Below are 17,465 nucleotides of genomic sequence, written 5' to 3' on the forward strand. Positions count from 1 at the left end.
CCTCTATTACTTCTTAACTCAAGTAAATTCATTGATAAGTTGAAAAAATTAAATTTAAAATGTAATAGAAAAGAATGTTATGGCACTATAAAATTACCTACAGCACCTGGTAATCCCAGGTGGTCTCCCATCCAAGTACTAACCTTACCCAACACTGCATAATCTACCAAGATAAGACGAGATTGGGCATGTCCAGTGTGGTTTGGCTATAGGTGCTTAAAAATATTAACTTTAGACCTCTTTTACTTCTTAACTCAAGTAAATTCATTGCTAAGTTGAAAAAATGTAATGTAAAATGTAATAGAAAAGAATGTTATGGCTATATAAAATTACCTATAGCACCTGGTATTCCCAGGTGGTCTCCCATCCAAGTACTAACCAGGCCCAACACTGCATAGCTTCCAAGATCAGACGAGATTGGGCATGTCCAGTGTGGTTTGGCTGTAGGTGCTCAAAAACATTAACTTTAGACCTCTATTACTTCTTAACTCAAGTAAATTCATTGATAAGTTGAAAAAATTAAATTTAAAATGTAATAGAAAAGAATGTTATGGCAGTATAAAATTACCTACAGCATCTGGTAATCCCTGGTGGTCTCCCATCCAAGTACTAACCAGTCCCAACACTGCATAGCTTCCAAGTTCAGACGAGATTGGGCATGTCCAGTGTGGTTTGGCTGTAGGTGCTCAAAAACATTAACTTTAGACCTCTTTTACTTCTTAACTCAAGTAAATTCAATGATAAGTTGAAAAATGAAATGTAAAATGTAATAGAAAAGAATGTTATGGCAGTATAAAATTACCTACAGCATCTGGTATTCCCAAGTGGTCTCCCATCCAAGTACTAACCAGGCCCAACACTGCATAGCTTCCAAGATCAGACGAGATTGGGCATGTCCAGTGTGGTTTGGCTGTAGGTGCTCAAAACCATTAACTTTAGACCTCTTTTACTTCTTAACTCAAGTAAATTCATTGATAAGTTGAAAAAATTAAATGTAAAATGTAATAGAAAAGAATGTTATGGCAGTATAAAATTACCTACAGCACCTGGTATTCCCAGGTGGTCTCCCATCCAAGTACTAACCAGGCCCAACACTGCATAGTTTCCAAGATCAGACGAGATTGGGCATGTCCAGTGTGGTTTGGCTGTTGGTGCCCAAAAGCTTTCAATTTATACCGCTATTACTTCTTAACTCAAGTAAATTCATTGATAAGTTGAAAAAATTAAATGTAAAATGTAATAGAAAAGAATGTTATGGCAGTATAAAATTACCTACAGCACCTGGTATTCCCAGGTGGTCTCCCATCCAAGTACTAACCAGGCCAAACACTGCATAGCTTCCAAGATCAGACGAGATTGGGCATGTCCAGTGTGGTTTGGCTGTAGGTGCTCAAAAACATTAACTTTAGACCTCTTTTACTTCTTAACTCAAGTAATTTCAATGATAAGTTGTAAAATTAAATGTAAAATATAATAGAAAAGAATGTTATGGCAGTATAAAATTACCTACAGCTCCTGGTATTCCCAGGTGGTCTCCCATCCAAGTACTAACCAGGCTCAACACTGCATAGCTTCCAAGATCAGACGAGATTGGGCATGTCCACTGTGGTTTGGCTGTAGGTGTGCAAAAGCATTAACTTTAGACCTCTATTACTTCGTAACTCAAGTAAATTCATTGATAAGTTGAAAAAATTAAATGTAAAATGTAATAGAAAAGAATGTTATGGCAGTATAAAATTACCTACAGCACCAGGGATTCCTAGGTGGTCTCCCATCCAAGTACTATCCAGGCCCAACACTGCATAGCTTTCAATATCAGACGAGATTTGGCATGTCCAGTGTGGTTTGGCTGTAGGTGCTCAAAGACATTAACTTTAGACCTCTTTTACTTCTTTACTCAAGTAAATTCATTGATAAGTTGAAAAAATTAAATGTAAAATGTAATAGACTGTTATGGCAGTATAAAATTATCTACAGCACCTGGGATTCCTAGGTGGTCTCCCATCCTAGTACTAACCAGGCCCAACACTGCATAGCTTCCAAGATCAGACAAGATTGGGCATGTCCACTGTGGTTTGGCTGTATGTGCTAAAAGCCTTAACTTTAGACCTCTTTTACTTCTTAACTCAAGTAAATTCATTGATAAGTTGAAAAAATTATATGTAAAATGTAAAAGAAAAGAATGTTATGGCTGCATAAAATTACCTACAGCACCTGGTATTCACAGGTGGTCTCCCATCCAAGTACTAACCAGGCCCAACACTGCATAGCTTCCAAGATCAGACGAGATTGGGCATGTCCAGTGTGGTTTGGCTGTAGGTGCTCAAAAACATTAACTTTAGACCTCTATTACTTCTTAACTCAAGTAAATTCATTGATAAGTTGAAAAAATTAAATTTAAAATGTAATAGAAAAGAATGTTATGGCACTATAAAATTACCTACAGCACCTGGTAATCCCAGGTGGTCTCCCATCCAAGTACTAACCAGGCCCAACACTGCATAGCTATCAAGTTCAGACGAGATTGGGCATGTCCAATGTGGTTTGGCTGTAGGTGCTAAAAAACATAAACTTTAGACCTCTTTTACTTCTTAACTGAAGTAAATTCAATGATAAGTTGAAAAATGAAATGTAAAATGTAATAGAAAAGAATGTTATGGCAGTATAAAATTACCTACAGCACCTGGTATTCCCAGGTGGTCTCCCATCTAAGTACTAACCAGGCCCAACACGGCATAGCTTCCAAGATCAGACGAGATTGGGCATGTCCAGTGTGGTTTGGCTGTAGGTGCTCAAAAACATTAACTTTAGACCTCTTTTACTTCTTAACTCAAGTAAATTCATTGATAAGTTGAAAAAATTAAATGTAAAATGTAATAGAAAAGAATGTTATGGCAGTATAAAATTACCTACAGAACCTGGGATTCCTAGGTAGTCTCCCACCCAAGTACAAACCAGTCACAACACTGCATAGCTTCCAAGATCAGACGAGATTGGGCATGTCCAGTGTGGTTTGGCTGTAGGTGCTAAAAGCCTTAACTTTAGACCTCTTTTACTTCTTAACTCAAGTAAATTCATTGATCAGTTGAAAAAATTATATGTAAAATGTAATAGAAAAGAATGCTATGGCTGCATAAAATTACCTACAGCACCTGGTATTCACAGGTGGTCTCCCATCCAAGTACTAACCAGGCCCAACACTGCATAGCTTCCAAGATCAGACGAGATTGGGCATGTCCAGTGTGGTTTGGCTGTAGGTGCTCAAAAACATTAACTTTAGACCTCTATTACTTCTTAACTCAAGTAAATTCATTGATAAGTTGAAAAAATTAAATTTAAAATGTAATAGAAAAGAATGTTATGGCACTATAAAATTACCTACAGCACCTGGTAATCCCAGGTGGTCTCCCATCCAAGTACTAACCAGGCCCAACACTGCATAGCTATCTAGTTCAGACGAGATTGGGCATGTCCAGTGTGGTTTGGCTGTAGGTGCTAAAAAACATAAACTTTAGACCTCTTTTACTTCTTAAATCAAGTAAATTCAATGATAAGTTGAAAAATGAAATGTAAAATGTAATAGAAAAGAATGTTATGGCAGTATAAAATTACCTACAGCACCTGGTATTCCCAGGTGGTCTCCCATCCAAGTACTAACCAGGCCCAACACTGCATAGCTTCCAAGATCAGACGAGATTGGGCATGTCCAATGTGGTTTGGCTGTAGGTGCTCAAAAACATTAACTTTAGACCTCTTTTACTTCTTAACTCAATTAAATTCATTGATAAGTTGAAAAAATGAAATGTAAAATGTAATAGAAAAGAATGTTTTGGTTGTCTAAAATTACCTACAGCACCTGGTATTCCCAGGTGGTCTCCCATCCAAGTACAAACGAGGCCCAACACTGCATAGCTTCCAAGATCAGACAAGATTGGGCATGTCCAGTGTGGTTTGGCTGTAGGTGCTCAAAAGCATTAAATTTAGACCTCTATTACTTCTTAACTCAAGTAAATTCATTGATAAGTTGAAAAAATTAAATGTAAAATGTAATAGAAAAGAATGTTATGGTAGTATAAAATTACCTACAGCTCCTGGTATTCCAAGGTGGTCTCCCATCCATGTACTAACGAGGCCCAACACTGCATAGCTTCCAAGATCAGACGAGATTGGGGATGTCCACTGTGGTTTGGCTGTAGGTGCTCAAAAGCGTTAAATTTAGACCGCTTTTACTTCTTAACACAAGTAAATTCATTGATAAGTTGAAAAAATTAAATGTAAAATGTAATAGAAAAGAATGTTATGGCAGTATAAAATTACCTACAGCACCTGGGATTCCTAAGTAGTCTCCCATCCAAGTACTAAGCAGGCCCAACACTGCTTAGCTTCCCAGATCAGCCGAGATTGGGCATGTCCAGTGTGGTTTGGCTGTAGGTGCTCAAAAACATTAACTTTAGACCTCTATTACTTCTTAACTCAAGTAAATTCATTGATAAGTTGAAAAAATGAAATATAAAATGTAATAGAAAAGAATGTTATGGCAGTATAAAATTACCTACAGCACCTGGGATTCCTAGGTGGTCTCCTATCCAAGTACTAACCAGGTCCAACACTGCATAGCTTCCAAGATCAGACGAGATTGGGCATGTCCAGTGTGGTTTGGCTGTAGGTGCTCAAAAACATTAACTTTAGACCTCTTTTTCTTCTTAACTCAAGTAAATTCATTGATAAGTTGAAAAAATTAAATGTAAAATGTAATAGAAAAGAATGTTATGGCTGCATAAAATTACCTACAGCACCTGGTATTCCCAGGTGGTCTCCCATCCAAGTACTAACCAGGCACAACACTGCATAGCTTCCAAGATCAGATGAGATTGGGCATGTCCAGTGTGGTTTGGCAGTAGGTGCTCAAAAACATTAACTTTAGACCTCTATTACTTCTTAACTCAAGTAAATTCATTGATAAGTTGAAAAATTTAAATGTAAAATGTAATAGAAAAGAATGTTCTGGCAGTATAAAATTACCTACAGCTCCTGGTATTCCCAGGTGGTCTCCCATCCAAGTACTAACCAGGCCCAACACTGCATAGCTTCCAAGATCAGAAGAGATTGTGCATGTCCACTGTGGTTTGGCTGTAGGTGCTCAAAAGCATTAAATTTAGACCGCTTTTACTTCTTAACACAAGTAAATTCATTGATAAGTTGAAAAAATTAAATGTAAAATGTAATAGAAAAGAATGTTATGGCAGTATAAAATTACCTACAGCACCTGGTATTCCCAGGTGGTCTCCCATCCAAGTACTAACCAGGCCCAACACTGCATAGTTTCCAAGATCAGACGAGATTGGGCATGTCCAGTGTGGTTTGGCTGTTGGTGCCCAAAAGCTTTCAATTTATACCGCTATTACTTCTTAACTCAAGTAAATTCATTGATAAGTTGAAAAAATTAAATGTAAAATGTAATAGAAAAGAATGTTATGGCAGTATAAAATTACCTACAGCACCTGGTATTCCCAGGTGGTCTCCCATCCAAGTACTAACCAGGCCCAACACTGCATAGCTTCCAAGATCAGACGAGATTGGGCATGTCCAGTGTGGTTTGGCTGTAGGTGCTCAAAAACATTAACTTTAGACCTCTTTTACTTCTTAACTCAAGTAATTTCAATGATAAGTTGTAAAATTAAATGTAAAATATAATAGAAAAGAATGTTATGGCAGTATAAAATTACCTACAGCTCCTGGTATTCCCAGGTGGTCTCCCATCCAAGTACTAACCAGGCTCAACACTGCATAGCTTCCAAGATCAGACAAGATTGGGCATGTCCACTGTGGTTTGGCTGTAGGTGTGCAAAAGCATTAACTTTAGACCTCTATTACTTCGTAACTCAAGTAAATTCATTGATAAGTTGAAAAAATTAAATGTAAAATGTAATAGAAAAGAATGTTATGGCAGTATAAAATTACCTACAGCACCAGGGATTCCTAGGTGGTCTCCCATCCAAGTACTATCCAGGCCCAACACTGCATAGCTTTCAATATCAGACGAGATTTGGCATGTCCAGTGTGGTTTGGCTGTAGGTGCTCAAAGACATTAACTTTAGACCTCTTTTACTTCTTTACTCAAGTAAATTCATTGATAAGTTGAAAAAATTAAATGTAAAATGTAATAGACTGTTATGGCAGTATAAAATTATCTACAGCACCTGGGATTCCTAGGTGGTCTCCCATCCTAGTACTAACCAGGCCCAACACTGCATAGCTTCCAAGATCAGACAAGATTGGGCATGTCCACTGTGGTTTGGCTGTATGTGCTAAAAGCCTTAACTTTAGACCTCTTTTACTTCTTAACTCAAGTAAATTCATTGATAAGTTGAAAAAATTATATGTAAAATGTAAAAGAAAAGAATGTTATGGCTGCATAAAATTACCTACAGCACCTGGTATTCACAGGTGGTCTCCCATCCAAGTACTAACCAGGCCCAACACTGCATAGCTTCCAAGATCAGACGAGATTGGGCATGTCCAGTGTGGTTTGGCTGTAGGTGCTCAAAAACATTAACTTTAGACCTCTATTACTTCTTAACTCAAGTAAATTCATTGATAAGTTGAAAAAATTAAATTTAAAATGTAATAGAAAAGAATGTTATGGCACTATAAAATTACCTACAGCACCTGGTAATCCCAGGTGGTCTCCCATCCAAGTACTAACCAGGCCCAACACTGCATAGCTATCAAGTTCAGACGAGATTGGGCATGTCCAATGTGGTTTGGCTGTAGGTGCTAAAAAACATAAACTTTAGACCTCTTTTACTTCTTAACTGAAGTAAATTCAATGATAAGTTGAAAAATGAAATGTAAAATGTAATAGAAAAGAATGTTATGGCAGTATAAAATTACCTACAGCACCTGGTATTCCCAGGTGGTCTCCCATCTAAGTACTAACCAGGCCCAACACGGCATAGCTTCCAAGATCAGACGAGATTGGGCATGTCCAGTGTGGTTTGGCTGTAGGTGCTCAAAAACATTAACTTTAGACCTCTTTTACTTCTTAACTCAAGTAAATTCATTGATAAGTTGAAAAAATTAAATGTAAAATGTAATAGAAAAGAATGTTATGGCAGTATAAAATTACCTACAGAACCTGGGATTCCTAGGTGGTCTCCCACCCAAGTACAAACCAGTCACAACACTGCATAGCTTCCAAGATCAGACGAGATTGGGCATGTCCAGTGTGGTTTGGCTGTAGGTGCTAAAAGCCTTAACTTTAGACCTCTTTTACTTCTTAACTCAAGTAAATTCATTGATAAGTTGAAAAAATTATATGTAAAATGTAATAGAAAAGAATGCTATGGCTGCATAAAATTACCTACAGCACCTGGTATTCACAGGTGGTCTCCCATCCAAGTACTAACCAGGCCCAACACTGCATAGCTTCCAAGATCAGACGAGATTGGGCATGTCCAGTGTGGTTTGGCTGTAGGTGCTCAAAAACATTAACTTTAGACCTCTATTACTTCTTAACTCAAGTAAATTCATTGATAAGTTGAAAAAATTAAATTTAAAATGTAATAGAAAAGAATGTTATGGCACTATAAAATTACCTACAGCACCTGGTAATCCCAGGTGGTCTCCCATCCAAGTACTAACCAGGCCCAACACTGCATAGCTATCAAGTTCAGACGAGATTGGGCATGTCCAGTGTGGTTTGGCTGTAGGTGCTAAAAAACATAAACTTTAGACCTCTTTTACTTCTTAAATCAAGTAAATTCAATGATAAGTTGAAAAATGAAATGTAAAATGTAATAGAAAAGAATGTTATGGCAGTATAAAATTACCTACAGCACCTGGTATTCCCAGGTGGTCTCCCATCCAAGTACTAACCAGGCCCAACACTGCATAGCTTCCAAGATCAGACGAGATTGGGCATGTCCAATGTGGTTTGGCTGTAGGTGCTCAAAAACATTAACTTTAGACCTCTTTTACTTCTTAACTCAATTAAATTCATTGATAAGTTGAAAAAATGAAATGTAAAATGTAATAGAAAAGAATGTTTTGGTTGTCTAAAATTACCTACAGCACCTGGTATTCCCAGGTGGTCTCCCATCCAAGTACAAACGAGGCCCAACACTGCATAGCTTCCAAGATCAGACAAGATTGGGCATGTCCAGTGTGGTTTGGCTGTAGGTGCTCAAAAGCATTAAATTTAGACCTCTATTACTTCTTAACTCAAGTAAATTCATTGATAAGTTGAAAAAATTAAATGTAAAATGTAATAGAAAAGAATGTTATGGTAGTATAAAATTACCTACAGCTCCTGGTATTCCAAGGTGGTCTCCCATCCATGTACTAACGAGGCCCAACACTGCATAGCTTCCAAGATCAGACGAGATTGGGGATGTCCACTGTGGTTTGGCTGTAGGTGCTCAAAAGCGTTAAATTTAGACCGCTTTTACTTCTTAACACAAGTAAATTCATTGATAAGTTGAAAAAATTAAATGTAAAATGTAATAGAAAAGAATGTTATGGCAGTATAAAATTACCTACAGCACCTGGGATTCCTAAGTAGTCTCCCATCCAAGTACTAAGCAGGCCCAACACTGCTTAGCTTCCCAGATCAGCCGAGATTGGGCATGTCCAGTGTGGTTTGGCTGTAGGTGCTCAAAAACATTAACTTTAGACCTCTATTACTTCTTAACTCAAGTAAATTCATTGATAAGTTGAAAAAATGAAATATAAAATGTAATAGAAAAGAATGTTATGGCAGTATAAAATTACCTACAGCACCTGGGATTCCTAGGTGGTCTCCTATCCAAGTACTAACCAGGTCCAACACTGCATAGCTTCCAAGATCAGACGAGATTGGGCATGTCCAGTGTGGTTTGGCTGTAGGTGCTCAAAAACATTAACTTTAGACCTCTTTTTCTTCTTAACTCAAGTAAATTCATTGATAAGTTGAAAAAATTAAATGTAAAATGTAATAGAAAAGAATGTTATGGCTGCATAAAATTACCTACAGCACCTGGTATTCCCAGGTGGTCTCCCATCCAAGTACTAACCAGGCACAACACTGCATAGCTTCCAAGATCAGATGAGATTGGGCATGTCCAGTGTGGTTTGGCAGTAGGTGCTCAAAAACATTAACTTTAGACCTCTATTACTTCTTAACTCAAGTAAATTCATTGATAAGTTGAAAAATTTAAATGTAAAATGTAATAGAAAAGAATGTTCTGGCAGTATAAAATTACCTACAGCTCCTGGTATTCCCAGGTGGTCTCCCATCCAAGTACTAACCAGGCCCAACACTGCATAGCTTCCAAGATCAGAAGAGATTGTGCATGTCCACTGTGGTTTGGCTGTAGGTGCTCAAAAGCATTAAATTTAGACCGCTTTTACTTCTTAACACAAGTAAATTCATTGATAAGTTGAAAAAATTAAATGTACAATGTAATAGAAAAGAATGTTATGGCAGTTTAAAATTACCTACAGCACCTGGGATTCCTAGGTAGTCTCCCATCCAAGTAGTAACCAGTCCCAACACTGCATAGCTTCCAAGATCAGACGAGATTGGGCATGTCCAGTGTGGTTTGGCTGTAGGTGCTCAAAGCCAATAACTTTAGACCTGTATTACTTCTTAACTCAAGTAAATTCATTGATAAGTTGAAAAAATTAAATGTAAAATGTAATAGAAAAGAATGTTATGGCAGTATAAAATTACCTACTGCACCTGGTTTTCCCAATTGGTCTCCCATCCAAGTTCTGACCTTACCCAACACTGCATAACTACCAAGATAAGACGAGATTGGGCATGTCCAGTGTGGATTGGCTGTAGGTGCTCAGAAGTATTAACTTTAGACCTCTATTACTTCTTAACTCAAGGAAATTCATTGATAAGTTGAAAAAATTAAATGTAAAATGTAATAGAAAAGAATGTTCTGGCAGTATAAAATTACCTACATCTCCTGGTATTCCCAGGTGGTCTCCCATCCAAGTACTAACCAGGCCCAACACTGCATAGCTTCCAAGATCAGACGAGATTGGGCATGTCCACTGTGGTTTGGCTGTAGGTGCTCAAAAGCATTAAATTTAGACCGCTTTTACTTCTTAACTCAAGTAAATGCATTGATAAGTTGAAAAAATTATATGTAAAATGTAATAGAAAAGAATGTTATGGCAGTATAAAATTACCTACAGCACCTGGTATTCCCAGGTGGTCTCCCATCCAAGTACTAACCAGTCCCAACACTGCATAGTTTCCAAGATCAGACGAGATTGGGCATGTCCAGTGTGGTTTGGCTGTAGGTGCCCAAAAGCATTAAATTTATACCGCTATTACTTCTTAACTCAAGTAAATTCATTGATAAGTTGAAAAAATTAAATGTAAAATGTAATAGAAAAGAATGTTATGGCAGTATAAAATTACCTACAGCACCTGGTATTCCCAGGTGGTCTCCCATCCAAGTACTAACCAGGCCCAACACTGCATAGCTTCCAAGATCAGACGAGATTGGGCATGTCCAGTGTGGTTTGACTGTAGGTGCTCAAAAACATTAACTTTAGACCTCTTTTACTTCTTAACTCAAGTAAATTCAATGATAAGTTGTAAAATTAAATGTAAAATATAATAGAAAGAATGTTATGGCAGTATAAAATTACCTACAGCTCCTGGTATTCCCAGGTGGTCTCCCATCCAAGTACTAACCAGGCCCAACACTGCATAGCTTCCAAGATCAGACGAGATTGGGCATGTCCAGTGTGGTTTGGCTGTAGGTGCTCAAAAACATTAACTTTAGACCTCTTTTACTTCTTAACTCAAGTAAATTCATTGATAAGTTGAAAAAATTAAATGTAAAATGTTCTAGAAAAGAATGTTATGGCAGTATAAAATTAGCTACAGCACCTTGTATTCACAGGTGGTCTCCGATCCAAGTACAAACCAGGCCAAACACTGCATAGCTTCCAAGATCAGACGAGATTGGGCATGTCCAGTGTGGTTTGACTGTAGGTGCTCAAAAACATTAACTTTAGACATCTTTTACTTCTTTACTCAAGTAAATTCATTGATAAGTTGAAAAAATTAAATGTAAAATGTAATAGAAAAGAATGTTATGGCTATATAAAATTACCTACAGCACCAGGGATTCCTAGGTGGTCTCCCATCCAAGTACTATCCAGGCCCAACACTACATAGCTTCCAATATCAGACGAGATTGGGCATGTCCAGTGTGGTTTGGCTGTAGGTGCTCAAAGACATTAACTTTAGACCTCTTTTACTTCTTTACTCAAGTAAATTCATTGATAAGTTGAAAAAATTAAATGTAAAATGTAATAGACTGTTATGGCAGTATAAAATTACCTACAGCACCTGGGATTCCTAGGTGGTCTCCCATCCAAGTACTAACCAGGCCCAACACTGCATAGCTTCCAAGATCAGACGAGATTGGGCATGTCCAGTGTGGTTTGGCTGTAGGTGCTCAAAAACATTAACTTTAGACCTCTATTACTTCTTAACTCAAGTAAATTCATTGATAAGTTGAAAAAATTAAATTTAAAATGTAATAGAAAAGAATGTTATGGCACTATAAAATTACCTACAGCACCTGGTAATCCCAGGTGGTCTCCCATCCAAGTACTAACCTTACCCAACACTGCATAATCTACCAAGATAAGACGAGATTGGGCATGTCCAGTGTGGTTTGGCTATAGGTGCTTAAAAATATTAACTTTAGACCTCTTTTACTTCTTAACTCAAGTAAATTCATTGCTAAGTTGAAAAAATGTAATGTAAAATGTAATAGAAAAGAATGTTATGGCTATATAAAATTACCTATAGCACCTGGTATTCCCAGGTGGTCTCCCATCCAAGTACTAACCAGGCCCAACACTGCATAGCTTCCAAGATCAGACGAGATTGGGCATGTCCAGTGTGGTTTGGCTGTAGGTGCTCAAAACCATTAACTTTAGACCTCTTTTACTTCTTAACTCAAGTAAATTCATTGATAAGTTGAAAAAATTAAATGTAAAATGTAATAGAAAAGAATGTTATGGCAGTATAAAATTACCTACAGCACCTGGTATTCCCAGGTGGTCTCCCATCCAAGTACTAACCAGGCCCAACACTGCATAGTTTCCAAGATCAGACGAGATTGGGCATGTCCAGTGTGGTTTGGCTGTTGGTGCCCAAAAGCTTTCAATTTATACCGCTATTACTTCTTAACTCAAGTAAATTCATTGATAAGTTGAAAAAATTAAATGTAAAATGTAATAGAAAAGAATGTTATGGCAGTATAAAATTACCTACAGCACCTGGTATTCCCAGGTGGTCTCCCATCCAAGTACTAACCAGGCCCAACACTGCATAGCTTCCAAGATCAGACGAGATTGGGCATGTCCAGTGTGGTTTGGCTGTAGGTGCTCAAAAACATTAACTTTAGACCTCTTTTACTTCTTAACTCAAGTAATTTCAATGATAAGTTGTAAAATTAAATGTAAAATATAATAGAAAAGAATGTTATGGCAGTATAAAATTACCTACAGCTCCTGGTATTCCCAGGTGGTCTCCCATCCAAGTACTAACCAGGCTCAACACTGCATAGCTTCCAAGATCAGACGAGATTGGGCATGTCCACTGTGGTTTGGCTGTAGGTGTGCAAAAGCATTAACTTTAGACCTCTATTACTTCGTAACTCAAGTAAATTCATTGATAAGTTGAAAAAATTAAATGTAAAATGTAATAGAAAAGAATGTTATGGCAGTATAAAATTACCTACAGCACCAGGGATTCCTAGGTGGTCTCCCATCCAAGTACTATCCAGGCCCAACACTGCATAGCTTTCAATATCAGACGAGATTTGGCATGTCCAGTGTGGTTTGGCTGTAGGTGCTCAAAGACATTAACTTTAGACCTCTTTTACTTCTTTACTCAAGTAAATTCATTGATAAGTTGAAAAAATTAAATGTAAAATGTAATAGACTGTTATGGCAGTATAAAATTATCTACAGCACCTGGGATTCCTAGGTGGTCTCCCATCCTAGTACTAACCAGGCCCAACACTGCATAGCTTCCAAGATCAGACAAGATTGGGCATGTCCACTGTGGTTTGGCTGTATGTGCTAAAAGCCTTAACTTTAGACCTCTTTTACTTCTTAACTCAAGTAAATTCATTGATAAGTTGAAAAAATTATATGTAAAATGTAAAAGAAAAGAATGTTATGGCTGCATAAAATTACCTACAGCACCTGGTATTCACAGGTGGTCTCCCATCCAAGTACTAACCAGGCCCAACACTGCATAGCTTCCAAGATCAGACGAGATTGGGCATGTCCAGTGTGGTTTGGCTGTAGGTGCTCAAAAACATTAACTTTAGACCTCTATTACTTCTTAACTCAAGTAAATTCATTGATAAGTTGAAAAAATTAAATTTAAAATGTAATAGAAAAGAATGTTATGGCACTATAAAATTACCTACAGCACCTGGTAATCCCAGGTGGTCTCCCATCCAAGTACTAACCAGGCCCAACACTGCATAGCTATCAAGTTCAGACGAGATTGGGCATGTCCAATGTGGTTTGGCTGTAGGTGCTAAAAAACATAAACTTTAGACCTCTTTTACTTCTTAACTGAAGTAAATTCAATGATAAGTTGAAAAATGAAATGTAAAATGTAATAGAAAAGAATGTTATGGCAGTATAAAATTACCTACAGCACCTGGTATTCCCAGGTGGTCTCCCATCTAAGTACTAACCAGGCCCAACACGGCATAGCTTCCAAGATCAGACGAGATTGGGCATGTCCAGTGTGGTTTGGCTGTAGGTGCTCAAAAACATTAACTTTAGACCTCTTTTACTTCTTAACTCAAGTAAATTCATTGATAAGTTGAAAAAATTAAATGTAAAATGTAATAGAAAAGAATGTTATGGCAGTATAAAATTACCTACAGAACCTGGGATTCCTAGGTAGTCTCCCATCCAAGTACAAACCAGTCCCAACACTGCATAGCTTCCAAGATCAGACGAGATTGGGCATGTCCAGTGTGGTTTGGCTGTAGGTGCTAAAAGCCTTAACTTTAGACCTCTTTTACTTCTTAACTCAAGTAAATTCATTGATAAGTTGAAAAAATTATATGTAAAATGTAATAGAAAAGAATGTTATGGCTGCATAAAATTACCTACAGCACCTGGTATTCACAGGTGGTCTCCCATCCAAGTACTAACCAGGCCCAACACTGCATAGCTTCCAAGATCAGACGAGATTGGGCATGTCCAGTGTGGTTTGGCTGTAGGTGCTCAAAAACATTAACTTTAGACCTCTATTACTTCTTAACTCAAGTAAATTCATTGATAAGTTGAAAAAATTAAATTTAAAATGTAATAGAAAAGAATGTTATGGCACTATAAAATTACCTACAGCACCTGGTAATCCCAGGTGGTCTCCCATCCAAGTACTAACCAGGCCCAACACTGCATAGCTATCAAGTTCAGACGAGATTGGGCATGTCCAGTGTGGTTTGGCTGTAGGTGCTAAAAAACATAAACTTTAGACCTCTTTTACTTCTTAACTCAAGTAAATTCAATGATAAGTTGAAAAATGAAATGTAAAATGTAATAGAAAAGAATGTTATGGCAGTATAAAATTACCTACAGCACCTGGTATTCCCAGGTGGTCTCCCATCCAAGTACTAACCAGGCCCAACACTGCATAGCTTCCAAGATCAGACGAGATTGGGCATGTCCAATGTGGTTTGGCTGTAGGTGCTCAAAAACATTAACTTTAGACCTCTTTTACTTCTTAACTCAATTAAATTCATTGATAAGTTGAAAAAATGAAATGTAAAATGTAATAGAAAAGAATGTTTTGGTTGTCTAAAATTACCTACAGCACCTGGTATTCCCAGGTGGTCTCCCATCCAAGTACAAACGAGGCCCAACACTGCATAGCTTCCAAGATCAGACAAGATTGGGCATGTCCAGTGTGGTTTGGCTGTAGGTGCTCAAAAGCATTAAATTTAGACCTCTATTACTTCTTAACTCAAGTAAATTCATTGATAAGTTGAAAAAATTAAATGTAAAATGTAATAGAAAAGAATGTTATGGTAGTATAAAATTACCTACAGCTCCTGGTATTCCAAGGTGGTCTCCCATCCATGTACTAACGAGGCCCAACACTGCATAGCTTCCAAGATCAGACGAGATTGGGGATGTCCACTGTGGTTTGGCTGTAGGTGCTCAAAAGCGTTAAATTTAGACCGCTTTTACTTCTTAACACAAGTAAATTCATTGATAAGTTGAAAAAATTAAATGTAAAATGTAATAGAAAAGAATGTTATGGCAGTATAAAATTACCTACAGCACCTGGGATTCCTAGGTAGTCTCCCATCCAAGTACTAACCAGGCCCAACACTGCTTAGCTTCCCAGATCAGCCGAGATTGGGCATGTCCAGTGTGGTTTGGCTGTAGGTGCTCAAAAACATTAACTTTAGACCTCTATTACTTCTTAACTCAAGTAAATTCATTGATAAGTTGAAAAAATGAAATATAAAATGTAATAGAAAAGAATGTTATGGCAGTATAAAATTACCTACAGCACCTGGGATTCCTAGGTGGTCTCCTATCCAAGTACTAACCAGGTCCAACACTGCATAGCTTCCAAGATCAGATGAGATTGGGCATGTCCAGTGTGGTTTGGCTGTAGGTGCTCAAAAACATTAACTTTAGACCTCTTTTTCTTCTTAACTCAAGTAAATTCATTGATAAGTTGAAAAAATTAAATGTAAAATGTAATAGAAAAGAATGTTATGGCTGCATAAAATTACCTACAGCACCTGGTATTCCCAGGTGGTCTCCCATCCAAGTACTAACCAGGCACAACACTGCATAGCTTCCAAGATCAGATGAGATTGGGCATGTCCAGTGTGGTTTGGCAGTAGGTGCTCAAAAACATTAACTTTAGACCTCTATTACTTCTTAACTCAAGTAAATTCATTGATAAGTTGAAAAATTTAAATGTAAAATGTAATAGAAAAGAATGTTCTGGCAGTATAAAATTACCTACAGCTCCTGGTATTCCCAGGTGGTCTCCCATCCAAGTACTAACCAGGCCCAACACTGCATAGCTTCCAAGATCAGAAGAGATTGTGCATGTCCACTGTGGTTTGGCTGTAGGTGCTCAAAAGCATTAAATTTAGACCGCTTTTACTTCTTAACACAAGTAAATTCATTGATAAGTTGAAAAAATTAAATGTACAATGTAATAGAAAAGAATGTTATGGCAGTTTAAAATTACCTACAGCACCTGGGATTCCTAGGTAGTCTCCCATCCAAGTAGTAACCAGTCCCAACACTGCATAGCTTCCAAGATCAGACGAGATTGGGCATGTCCAGTGTGGTTTGGCTGTAGGTGCTCAAAGCCAATAACTTTAGACCTGTATTACTTCTTAACTCAAGTAAATTCATTGATAAGTTGAAAAAATTAAATGTAAAATGTAATAGAAAAGAATGTTATGGCAGTATAAAATTACCTACTGCACCTGGTTTTCCCAATTGGTCTCCCATCCAAGTTCTGACCTTACCCAACACTGCATAACTACCAAGATAAGACGAGATTGGGCATGTCCAGTGTGGATTGGCTGTAGGTGCTCAGAAGTATTAACTTTAGACCTCTATTACTTCTTAACTCAAGGAAATTCATTGATAAGTTGAAAAAATTAAATGTAAAATGTAATAGAAAAGAATGTTCTGGCAGTATAAAATTACCTACATCTCCTGGTATTCCCAGGTGGTCTCCCATCCAAGTACTAACCAGGCCCAACACTGCATAGCTTCCAAGATCAGACGAGATTGGGCATGTCCACTGTGGTTTGGCTGTAGGTGCTCAAAAGCATTAAATTTAGACCGCTTTTACTTCTTAACTCAAGTAAATGCATTGATAAGTTGAAAAAATTATATGTAAAATGTAATAGAAAAGAATGTTATGGCAGTATAAAATTACCTACAGCACCTGGTATTCCCAGGTGGTCTCCCATCCAAGTACTAACCAGTCCCAACACTGCATAGTTTCCAAGATCAGACGAGATTGGGCATGTCCAGTGTGGTTTGGCTGTAGGTGCCCAAAAGCATTAAATTTATACCGCTATTACTTCTTAACTCAAGTAAATTCATTGATAAGTTGAAAAAATTAAATGTAAAATGTAATAGAAAAGAATGTTATGGCAGTATAAAATTACCTACAGCACCTGGTATTCCCAGGTGGTCTCCCATCCAAGTACTAACCAGGCCCAACACTGCATAGCTTCCAAGATCAGACGAGATTGGGCATGTCCAGTGTGGTTTGACTGTAGGTGCTCAAAAACATTAACTTTAGACCTCTTTTACTTCTTAACTCAAGTAAATTCAATGATAAGTTGTAAAATTAAATGTAAAATATAATAGAAAGAATGTTATGGCAGTATAAAATTACCTACAGCTCCTGGTAT

General features: G+C 37.5%; 7 non-coding genes and 63 pseudogenes across 7 annotated transcripts; all 70 read right to left on the minus strand.

Moving 5' to 3' along the window:
• Positions 1 to 330: 330 nt before the first annotated feature.
• LOC148436568 (5S ribosomal RNA) lies at positions 331 to 449 on the minus strand (annotated as a pseudogene).
• A 116-nt stretch (positions 450 to 565) lies between these two features.
• LOC148436569 (5S ribosomal RNA) lies at positions 566 to 684 on the minus strand (annotated as a pseudogene).
• A 115-nt stretch (positions 685 to 799) lies between these two features.
• On the minus strand, positions 800 to 918 carry LOC148436570 (5S ribosomal RNA; annotated as a pseudogene).
• A 116-nt stretch (positions 919 to 1,034) lies between these two features.
• On the minus strand, positions 1,035 to 1,153 carry LOC148436571 (5S ribosomal RNA; annotated as a pseudogene).
• A 116-nt stretch (positions 1,154 to 1,269) lies between these two features.
• Positions 1,270 to 1,388, minus strand: LOC148436572 (5S ribosomal RNA; annotated as a pseudogene).
• A 115-nt stretch (positions 1,389 to 1,503) lies between these two features.
• LOC148436573 (5S ribosomal RNA) lies at positions 1,504 to 1,622 on the minus strand (annotated as a pseudogene).
• Positions 1,623 to 1,738: 116 nt separating this feature from the next.
• On the minus strand, positions 1,739 to 1,857 carry LOC148436574 (5S ribosomal RNA; annotated as a pseudogene).
• A 111-nt stretch (positions 1,858 to 1,968) lies between these two features.
• On the minus strand, positions 1,969 to 2,087 carry LOC148436575 (5S ribosomal RNA; annotated as a pseudogene).
• Positions 2,088 to 2,202: 115 nt separating this feature from the next.
• Positions 2,203 to 2,321, minus strand: LOC148436576 (5S ribosomal RNA; annotated as a pseudogene).
• A 116-nt stretch (positions 2,322 to 2,437) lies between these two features.
• LOC148436577 (5S ribosomal RNA) lies at positions 2,438 to 2,556 on the minus strand (annotated as a pseudogene).
• A 115-nt stretch (positions 2,557 to 2,671) lies between these two features.
• Positions 2,672 to 2,790, minus strand: LOC148436578 (5S ribosomal RNA; annotated as a pseudogene).
• Positions 2,791 to 2,906: 116 nt separating this feature from the next.
• On the minus strand, positions 2,907 to 3,025 carry LOC148436579 (5S ribosomal RNA; annotated as a pseudogene).
• A 115-nt stretch (positions 3,026 to 3,140) lies between these two features.
• LOC148436580 (5S ribosomal RNA) lies at positions 3,141 to 3,259 on the minus strand (annotated as a pseudogene).
• A 116-nt stretch (positions 3,260 to 3,375) lies between these two features.
• LOC148436581 (5S ribosomal RNA) lies at positions 3,376 to 3,494 on the minus strand (annotated as a pseudogene).
• A 115-nt stretch (positions 3,495 to 3,609) lies between these two features.
• Positions 3,610 to 3,728, minus strand: LOC148436582 (5S ribosomal RNA). The gene has a single exon (XR_015876409.1). It is a non-coding gene; the product is annotated as a 5S ribosomal RNA (ribosomal RNA).
• A 116-nt stretch (positions 3,729 to 3,844) lies between these two features.
• LOC148436583 (5S ribosomal RNA) lies at positions 3,845 to 3,963 on the minus strand (annotated as a pseudogene).
• A 116-nt stretch (positions 3,964 to 4,079) lies between these two features.
• On the minus strand, positions 4,080 to 4,198 carry LOC148436584 (5S ribosomal RNA; annotated as a pseudogene).
• A 116-nt stretch (positions 4,199 to 4,314) lies between these two features.
• Positions 4,315 to 4,433, minus strand: LOC148436585 (5S ribosomal RNA; annotated as a pseudogene).
• Positions 4,434 to 4,549: 116 nt separating this feature from the next.
• On the minus strand, positions 4,550 to 4,668 carry LOC148436586 (5S ribosomal RNA; annotated as a pseudogene).
• A 116-nt stretch (positions 4,669 to 4,784) lies between these two features.
• LOC148436587 (5S ribosomal RNA) lies at positions 4,785 to 4,903 on the minus strand (annotated as a pseudogene).
• Positions 4,904 to 5,019: 116 nt separating this feature from the next.
• Positions 5,020 to 5,138, minus strand: LOC148436588 (5S ribosomal RNA; annotated as a pseudogene).
• A 116-nt stretch (positions 5,139 to 5,254) lies between these two features.
• Positions 5,255 to 5,373, minus strand: LOC148436589 (5S ribosomal RNA; annotated as a pseudogene).
• Positions 5,374 to 5,489: 116 nt separating this feature from the next.
• Positions 5,490 to 5,608, minus strand: LOC148436590 (5S ribosomal RNA). The gene has a single exon (XR_015876223.1). It is a non-coding gene; the product is annotated as a 5S ribosomal RNA (ribosomal RNA).
• Positions 5,609 to 5,723: 115 nt separating this feature from the next.
• On the minus strand, positions 5,724 to 5,842 carry LOC148436591 (5S ribosomal RNA; annotated as a pseudogene).
• Positions 5,843 to 5,958: 116 nt separating this feature from the next.
• Positions 5,959 to 6,077, minus strand: LOC148436592 (5S ribosomal RNA; annotated as a pseudogene).
• A 111-nt stretch (positions 6,078 to 6,188) lies between these two features.
• Positions 6,189 to 6,307, minus strand: LOC148436593 (5S ribosomal RNA; annotated as a pseudogene).
• Positions 6,308 to 6,422: 115 nt separating this feature from the next.
• Positions 6,423 to 6,541, minus strand: LOC148436594 (5S ribosomal RNA; annotated as a pseudogene).
• Positions 6,542 to 6,657: 116 nt separating this feature from the next.
• Positions 6,658 to 6,776, minus strand: LOC148436595 (5S ribosomal RNA; annotated as a pseudogene).
• Positions 6,777 to 6,891: 115 nt separating this feature from the next.
• LOC148436596 (5S ribosomal RNA) lies at positions 6,892 to 7,010 on the minus strand (annotated as a pseudogene).
• A 116-nt stretch (positions 7,011 to 7,126) lies between these two features.
• LOC148436597 (5S ribosomal RNA) lies at positions 7,127 to 7,245 on the minus strand (annotated as a pseudogene).
• A 115-nt stretch (positions 7,246 to 7,360) lies between these two features.
• Positions 7,361 to 7,479, minus strand: LOC148436598 (5S ribosomal RNA; annotated as a pseudogene).
• A 116-nt stretch (positions 7,480 to 7,595) lies between these two features.
• LOC148436599 (5S ribosomal RNA) lies at positions 7,596 to 7,714 on the minus strand (annotated as a pseudogene).
• A 115-nt stretch (positions 7,715 to 7,829) lies between these two features.
• On the minus strand, positions 7,830 to 7,948 carry LOC148436600 (5S ribosomal RNA). Its single transcript, XR_015876411.1, has one exon. It is a non-coding gene; the product is annotated as a 5S ribosomal RNA (ribosomal RNA).
• A 116-nt stretch (positions 7,949 to 8,064) lies between these two features.
• LOC148436601 (5S ribosomal RNA) lies at positions 8,065 to 8,183 on the minus strand (annotated as a pseudogene).
• Positions 8,184 to 8,299: 116 nt separating this feature from the next.
• Positions 8,300 to 8,418, minus strand: LOC148436602 (5S ribosomal RNA; annotated as a pseudogene).
• Positions 8,419 to 8,534: 116 nt separating this feature from the next.
• LOC148436603 (5S ribosomal RNA) lies at positions 8,535 to 8,653 on the minus strand (annotated as a pseudogene).
• A 116-nt stretch (positions 8,654 to 8,769) lies between these two features.
• Positions 8,770 to 8,888, minus strand: LOC148436604 (5S ribosomal RNA; annotated as a pseudogene).
• Positions 8,889 to 9,004: 116 nt separating this feature from the next.
• LOC148436605 (5S ribosomal RNA) lies at positions 9,005 to 9,123 on the minus strand (annotated as a pseudogene).
• A 116-nt stretch (positions 9,124 to 9,239) lies between these two features.
• On the minus strand, positions 9,240 to 9,358 carry LOC148436606 (5S ribosomal RNA; annotated as a pseudogene).
• Positions 9,359 to 9,474: 116 nt separating this feature from the next.
• Positions 9,475 to 9,593, minus strand: LOC148436607 (5S ribosomal RNA; annotated as a pseudogene).
• Positions 9,594 to 9,944: 351 nt separating this feature from the next.
• Positions 9,945 to 10,063, minus strand: LOC148436608 (5S ribosomal RNA; annotated as a pseudogene).
• Positions 10,064 to 10,179: 116 nt separating this feature from the next.
• LOC148436609 (5S ribosomal RNA) lies at positions 10,180 to 10,298 on the minus strand (annotated as a pseudogene).
• A 116-nt stretch (positions 10,299 to 10,414) lies between these two features.
• Positions 10,415 to 10,533, minus strand: LOC148436610 (5S ribosomal RNA). Its single transcript, XR_015876341.1, has one exon. It is a non-coding gene; the product is annotated as a 5S ribosomal RNA (ribosomal RNA).
• A 114-nt stretch (positions 10,534 to 10,647) lies between these two features.
• Positions 10,648 to 10,766, minus strand: LOC148436611 (5S ribosomal RNA; annotated as a pseudogene).
• A 351-nt stretch (positions 10,767 to 11,117) lies between these two features.
• On the minus strand, positions 11,118 to 11,236 carry LOC148436612 (5S ribosomal RNA; annotated as a pseudogene).
• Positions 11,237 to 11,347: 111 nt separating this feature from the next.
• On the minus strand, positions 11,348 to 11,466 carry LOC148436613 (5S ribosomal RNA; annotated as a pseudogene).
• Positions 11,467 to 11,818: 352 nt separating this feature from the next.
• Positions 11,819 to 11,937, minus strand: LOC148436614 (5S ribosomal RNA; annotated as a pseudogene).
• A 116-nt stretch (positions 11,938 to 12,053) lies between these two features.
• On the minus strand, positions 12,054 to 12,172 carry LOC148436615 (5S ribosomal RNA; annotated as a pseudogene).
• Positions 12,173 to 12,288: 116 nt separating this feature from the next.
• Positions 12,289 to 12,407, minus strand: LOC148436616 (5S ribosomal RNA). Its single transcript, XR_015876224.1, has one exon. It is a non-coding gene; the product is annotated as a 5S ribosomal RNA (ribosomal RNA).
• Positions 12,408 to 12,522: 115 nt separating this feature from the next.
• On the minus strand, positions 12,523 to 12,641 carry LOC148436617 (5S ribosomal RNA; annotated as a pseudogene).
• Positions 12,642 to 12,757: 116 nt separating this feature from the next.
• On the minus strand, positions 12,758 to 12,876 carry LOC148436618 (5S ribosomal RNA; annotated as a pseudogene).
• A 111-nt stretch (positions 12,877 to 12,987) lies between these two features.
• LOC148436619 (5S ribosomal RNA) lies at positions 12,988 to 13,106 on the minus strand (annotated as a pseudogene).
• Positions 13,107 to 13,221: 115 nt separating this feature from the next.
• On the minus strand, positions 13,222 to 13,340 carry LOC148436620 (5S ribosomal RNA; annotated as a pseudogene).
• Positions 13,341 to 13,456: 116 nt separating this feature from the next.
• On the minus strand, positions 13,457 to 13,575 carry LOC148436621 (5S ribosomal RNA; annotated as a pseudogene).
• A 115-nt stretch (positions 13,576 to 13,690) lies between these two features.
• LOC148436622 (5S ribosomal RNA) lies at positions 13,691 to 13,809 on the minus strand (annotated as a pseudogene).
• A 116-nt stretch (positions 13,810 to 13,925) lies between these two features.
• LOC148436623 (5S ribosomal RNA) lies at positions 13,926 to 14,044 on the minus strand (annotated as a pseudogene).
• A 115-nt stretch (positions 14,045 to 14,159) lies between these two features.
• Positions 14,160 to 14,278, minus strand: LOC148436624 (5S ribosomal RNA; annotated as a pseudogene).
• Positions 14,279 to 14,394: 116 nt separating this feature from the next.
• On the minus strand, positions 14,395 to 14,513 carry LOC148436625 (5S ribosomal RNA; annotated as a pseudogene).
• A 115-nt stretch (positions 14,514 to 14,628) lies between these two features.
• On the minus strand, positions 14,629 to 14,747 carry LOC148436626 (5S ribosomal RNA). Its single transcript, XR_015876412.1, has one exon. It is a non-coding gene; the product is annotated as a 5S ribosomal RNA (ribosomal RNA).
• Positions 14,748 to 14,863: 116 nt separating this feature from the next.
• On the minus strand, positions 14,864 to 14,982 carry LOC148436627 (5S ribosomal RNA; annotated as a pseudogene).
• Positions 14,983 to 15,098: 116 nt separating this feature from the next.
• On the minus strand, positions 15,099 to 15,217 carry LOC148436628 (5S ribosomal RNA; annotated as a pseudogene).
• A 116-nt stretch (positions 15,218 to 15,333) lies between these two features.
• On the minus strand, positions 15,334 to 15,452 carry LOC148436629 (5S ribosomal RNA; annotated as a pseudogene).
• A 116-nt stretch (positions 15,453 to 15,568) lies between these two features.
• On the minus strand, positions 15,569 to 15,687 carry LOC148436630 (5S ribosomal RNA; annotated as a pseudogene).
• Positions 15,688 to 15,803: 116 nt separating this feature from the next.
• LOC148436631 (5S ribosomal RNA) lies at positions 15,804 to 15,922 on the minus strand (annotated as a pseudogene).
• Positions 15,923 to 16,038: 116 nt separating this feature from the next.
• Positions 16,039 to 16,157, minus strand: LOC148436632 (5S ribosomal RNA; annotated as a pseudogene).
• Positions 16,158 to 16,273: 116 nt separating this feature from the next.
• LOC148436633 (5S ribosomal RNA) lies at positions 16,274 to 16,392 on the minus strand (annotated as a pseudogene).
• Positions 16,393 to 16,743: 351 nt separating this feature from the next.
• Positions 16,744 to 16,862, minus strand: LOC148436634 (5S ribosomal RNA; annotated as a pseudogene).
• A 116-nt stretch (positions 16,863 to 16,978) lies between these two features.
• Positions 16,979 to 17,097, minus strand: LOC148436635 (5S ribosomal RNA; annotated as a pseudogene).
• A 116-nt stretch (positions 17,098 to 17,213) lies between these two features.
• LOC148436636 (5S ribosomal RNA) lies at positions 17,214 to 17,332 on the minus strand. The gene has a single exon (XR_015876342.1). It is a non-coding gene; the product is annotated as a 5S ribosomal RNA (ribosomal RNA).
• A 114-nt stretch (positions 17,333 to 17,446) lies between these two features.
• LOC148436637 (5S ribosomal RNA) overlaps positions 17,447 to 17,465 on the minus strand; it is a 119-nt pseudogene continuing 100 nt past the window's right edge.

This window comes from Taudactylus pleione, unplaced genomic scaffold (genome assembly GCF_031769625.1).
Source record: "Taudactylus pleione unplaced genomic scaffold, aTauple2 ptg001778l, whole genome shotgun sequence".
Taxonomy (NCBI): domain Eukaryota; kingdom Metazoa; phylum Chordata; class Amphibia; order Anura; family Myobatrachidae; genus Taudactylus; species Taudactylus pleione.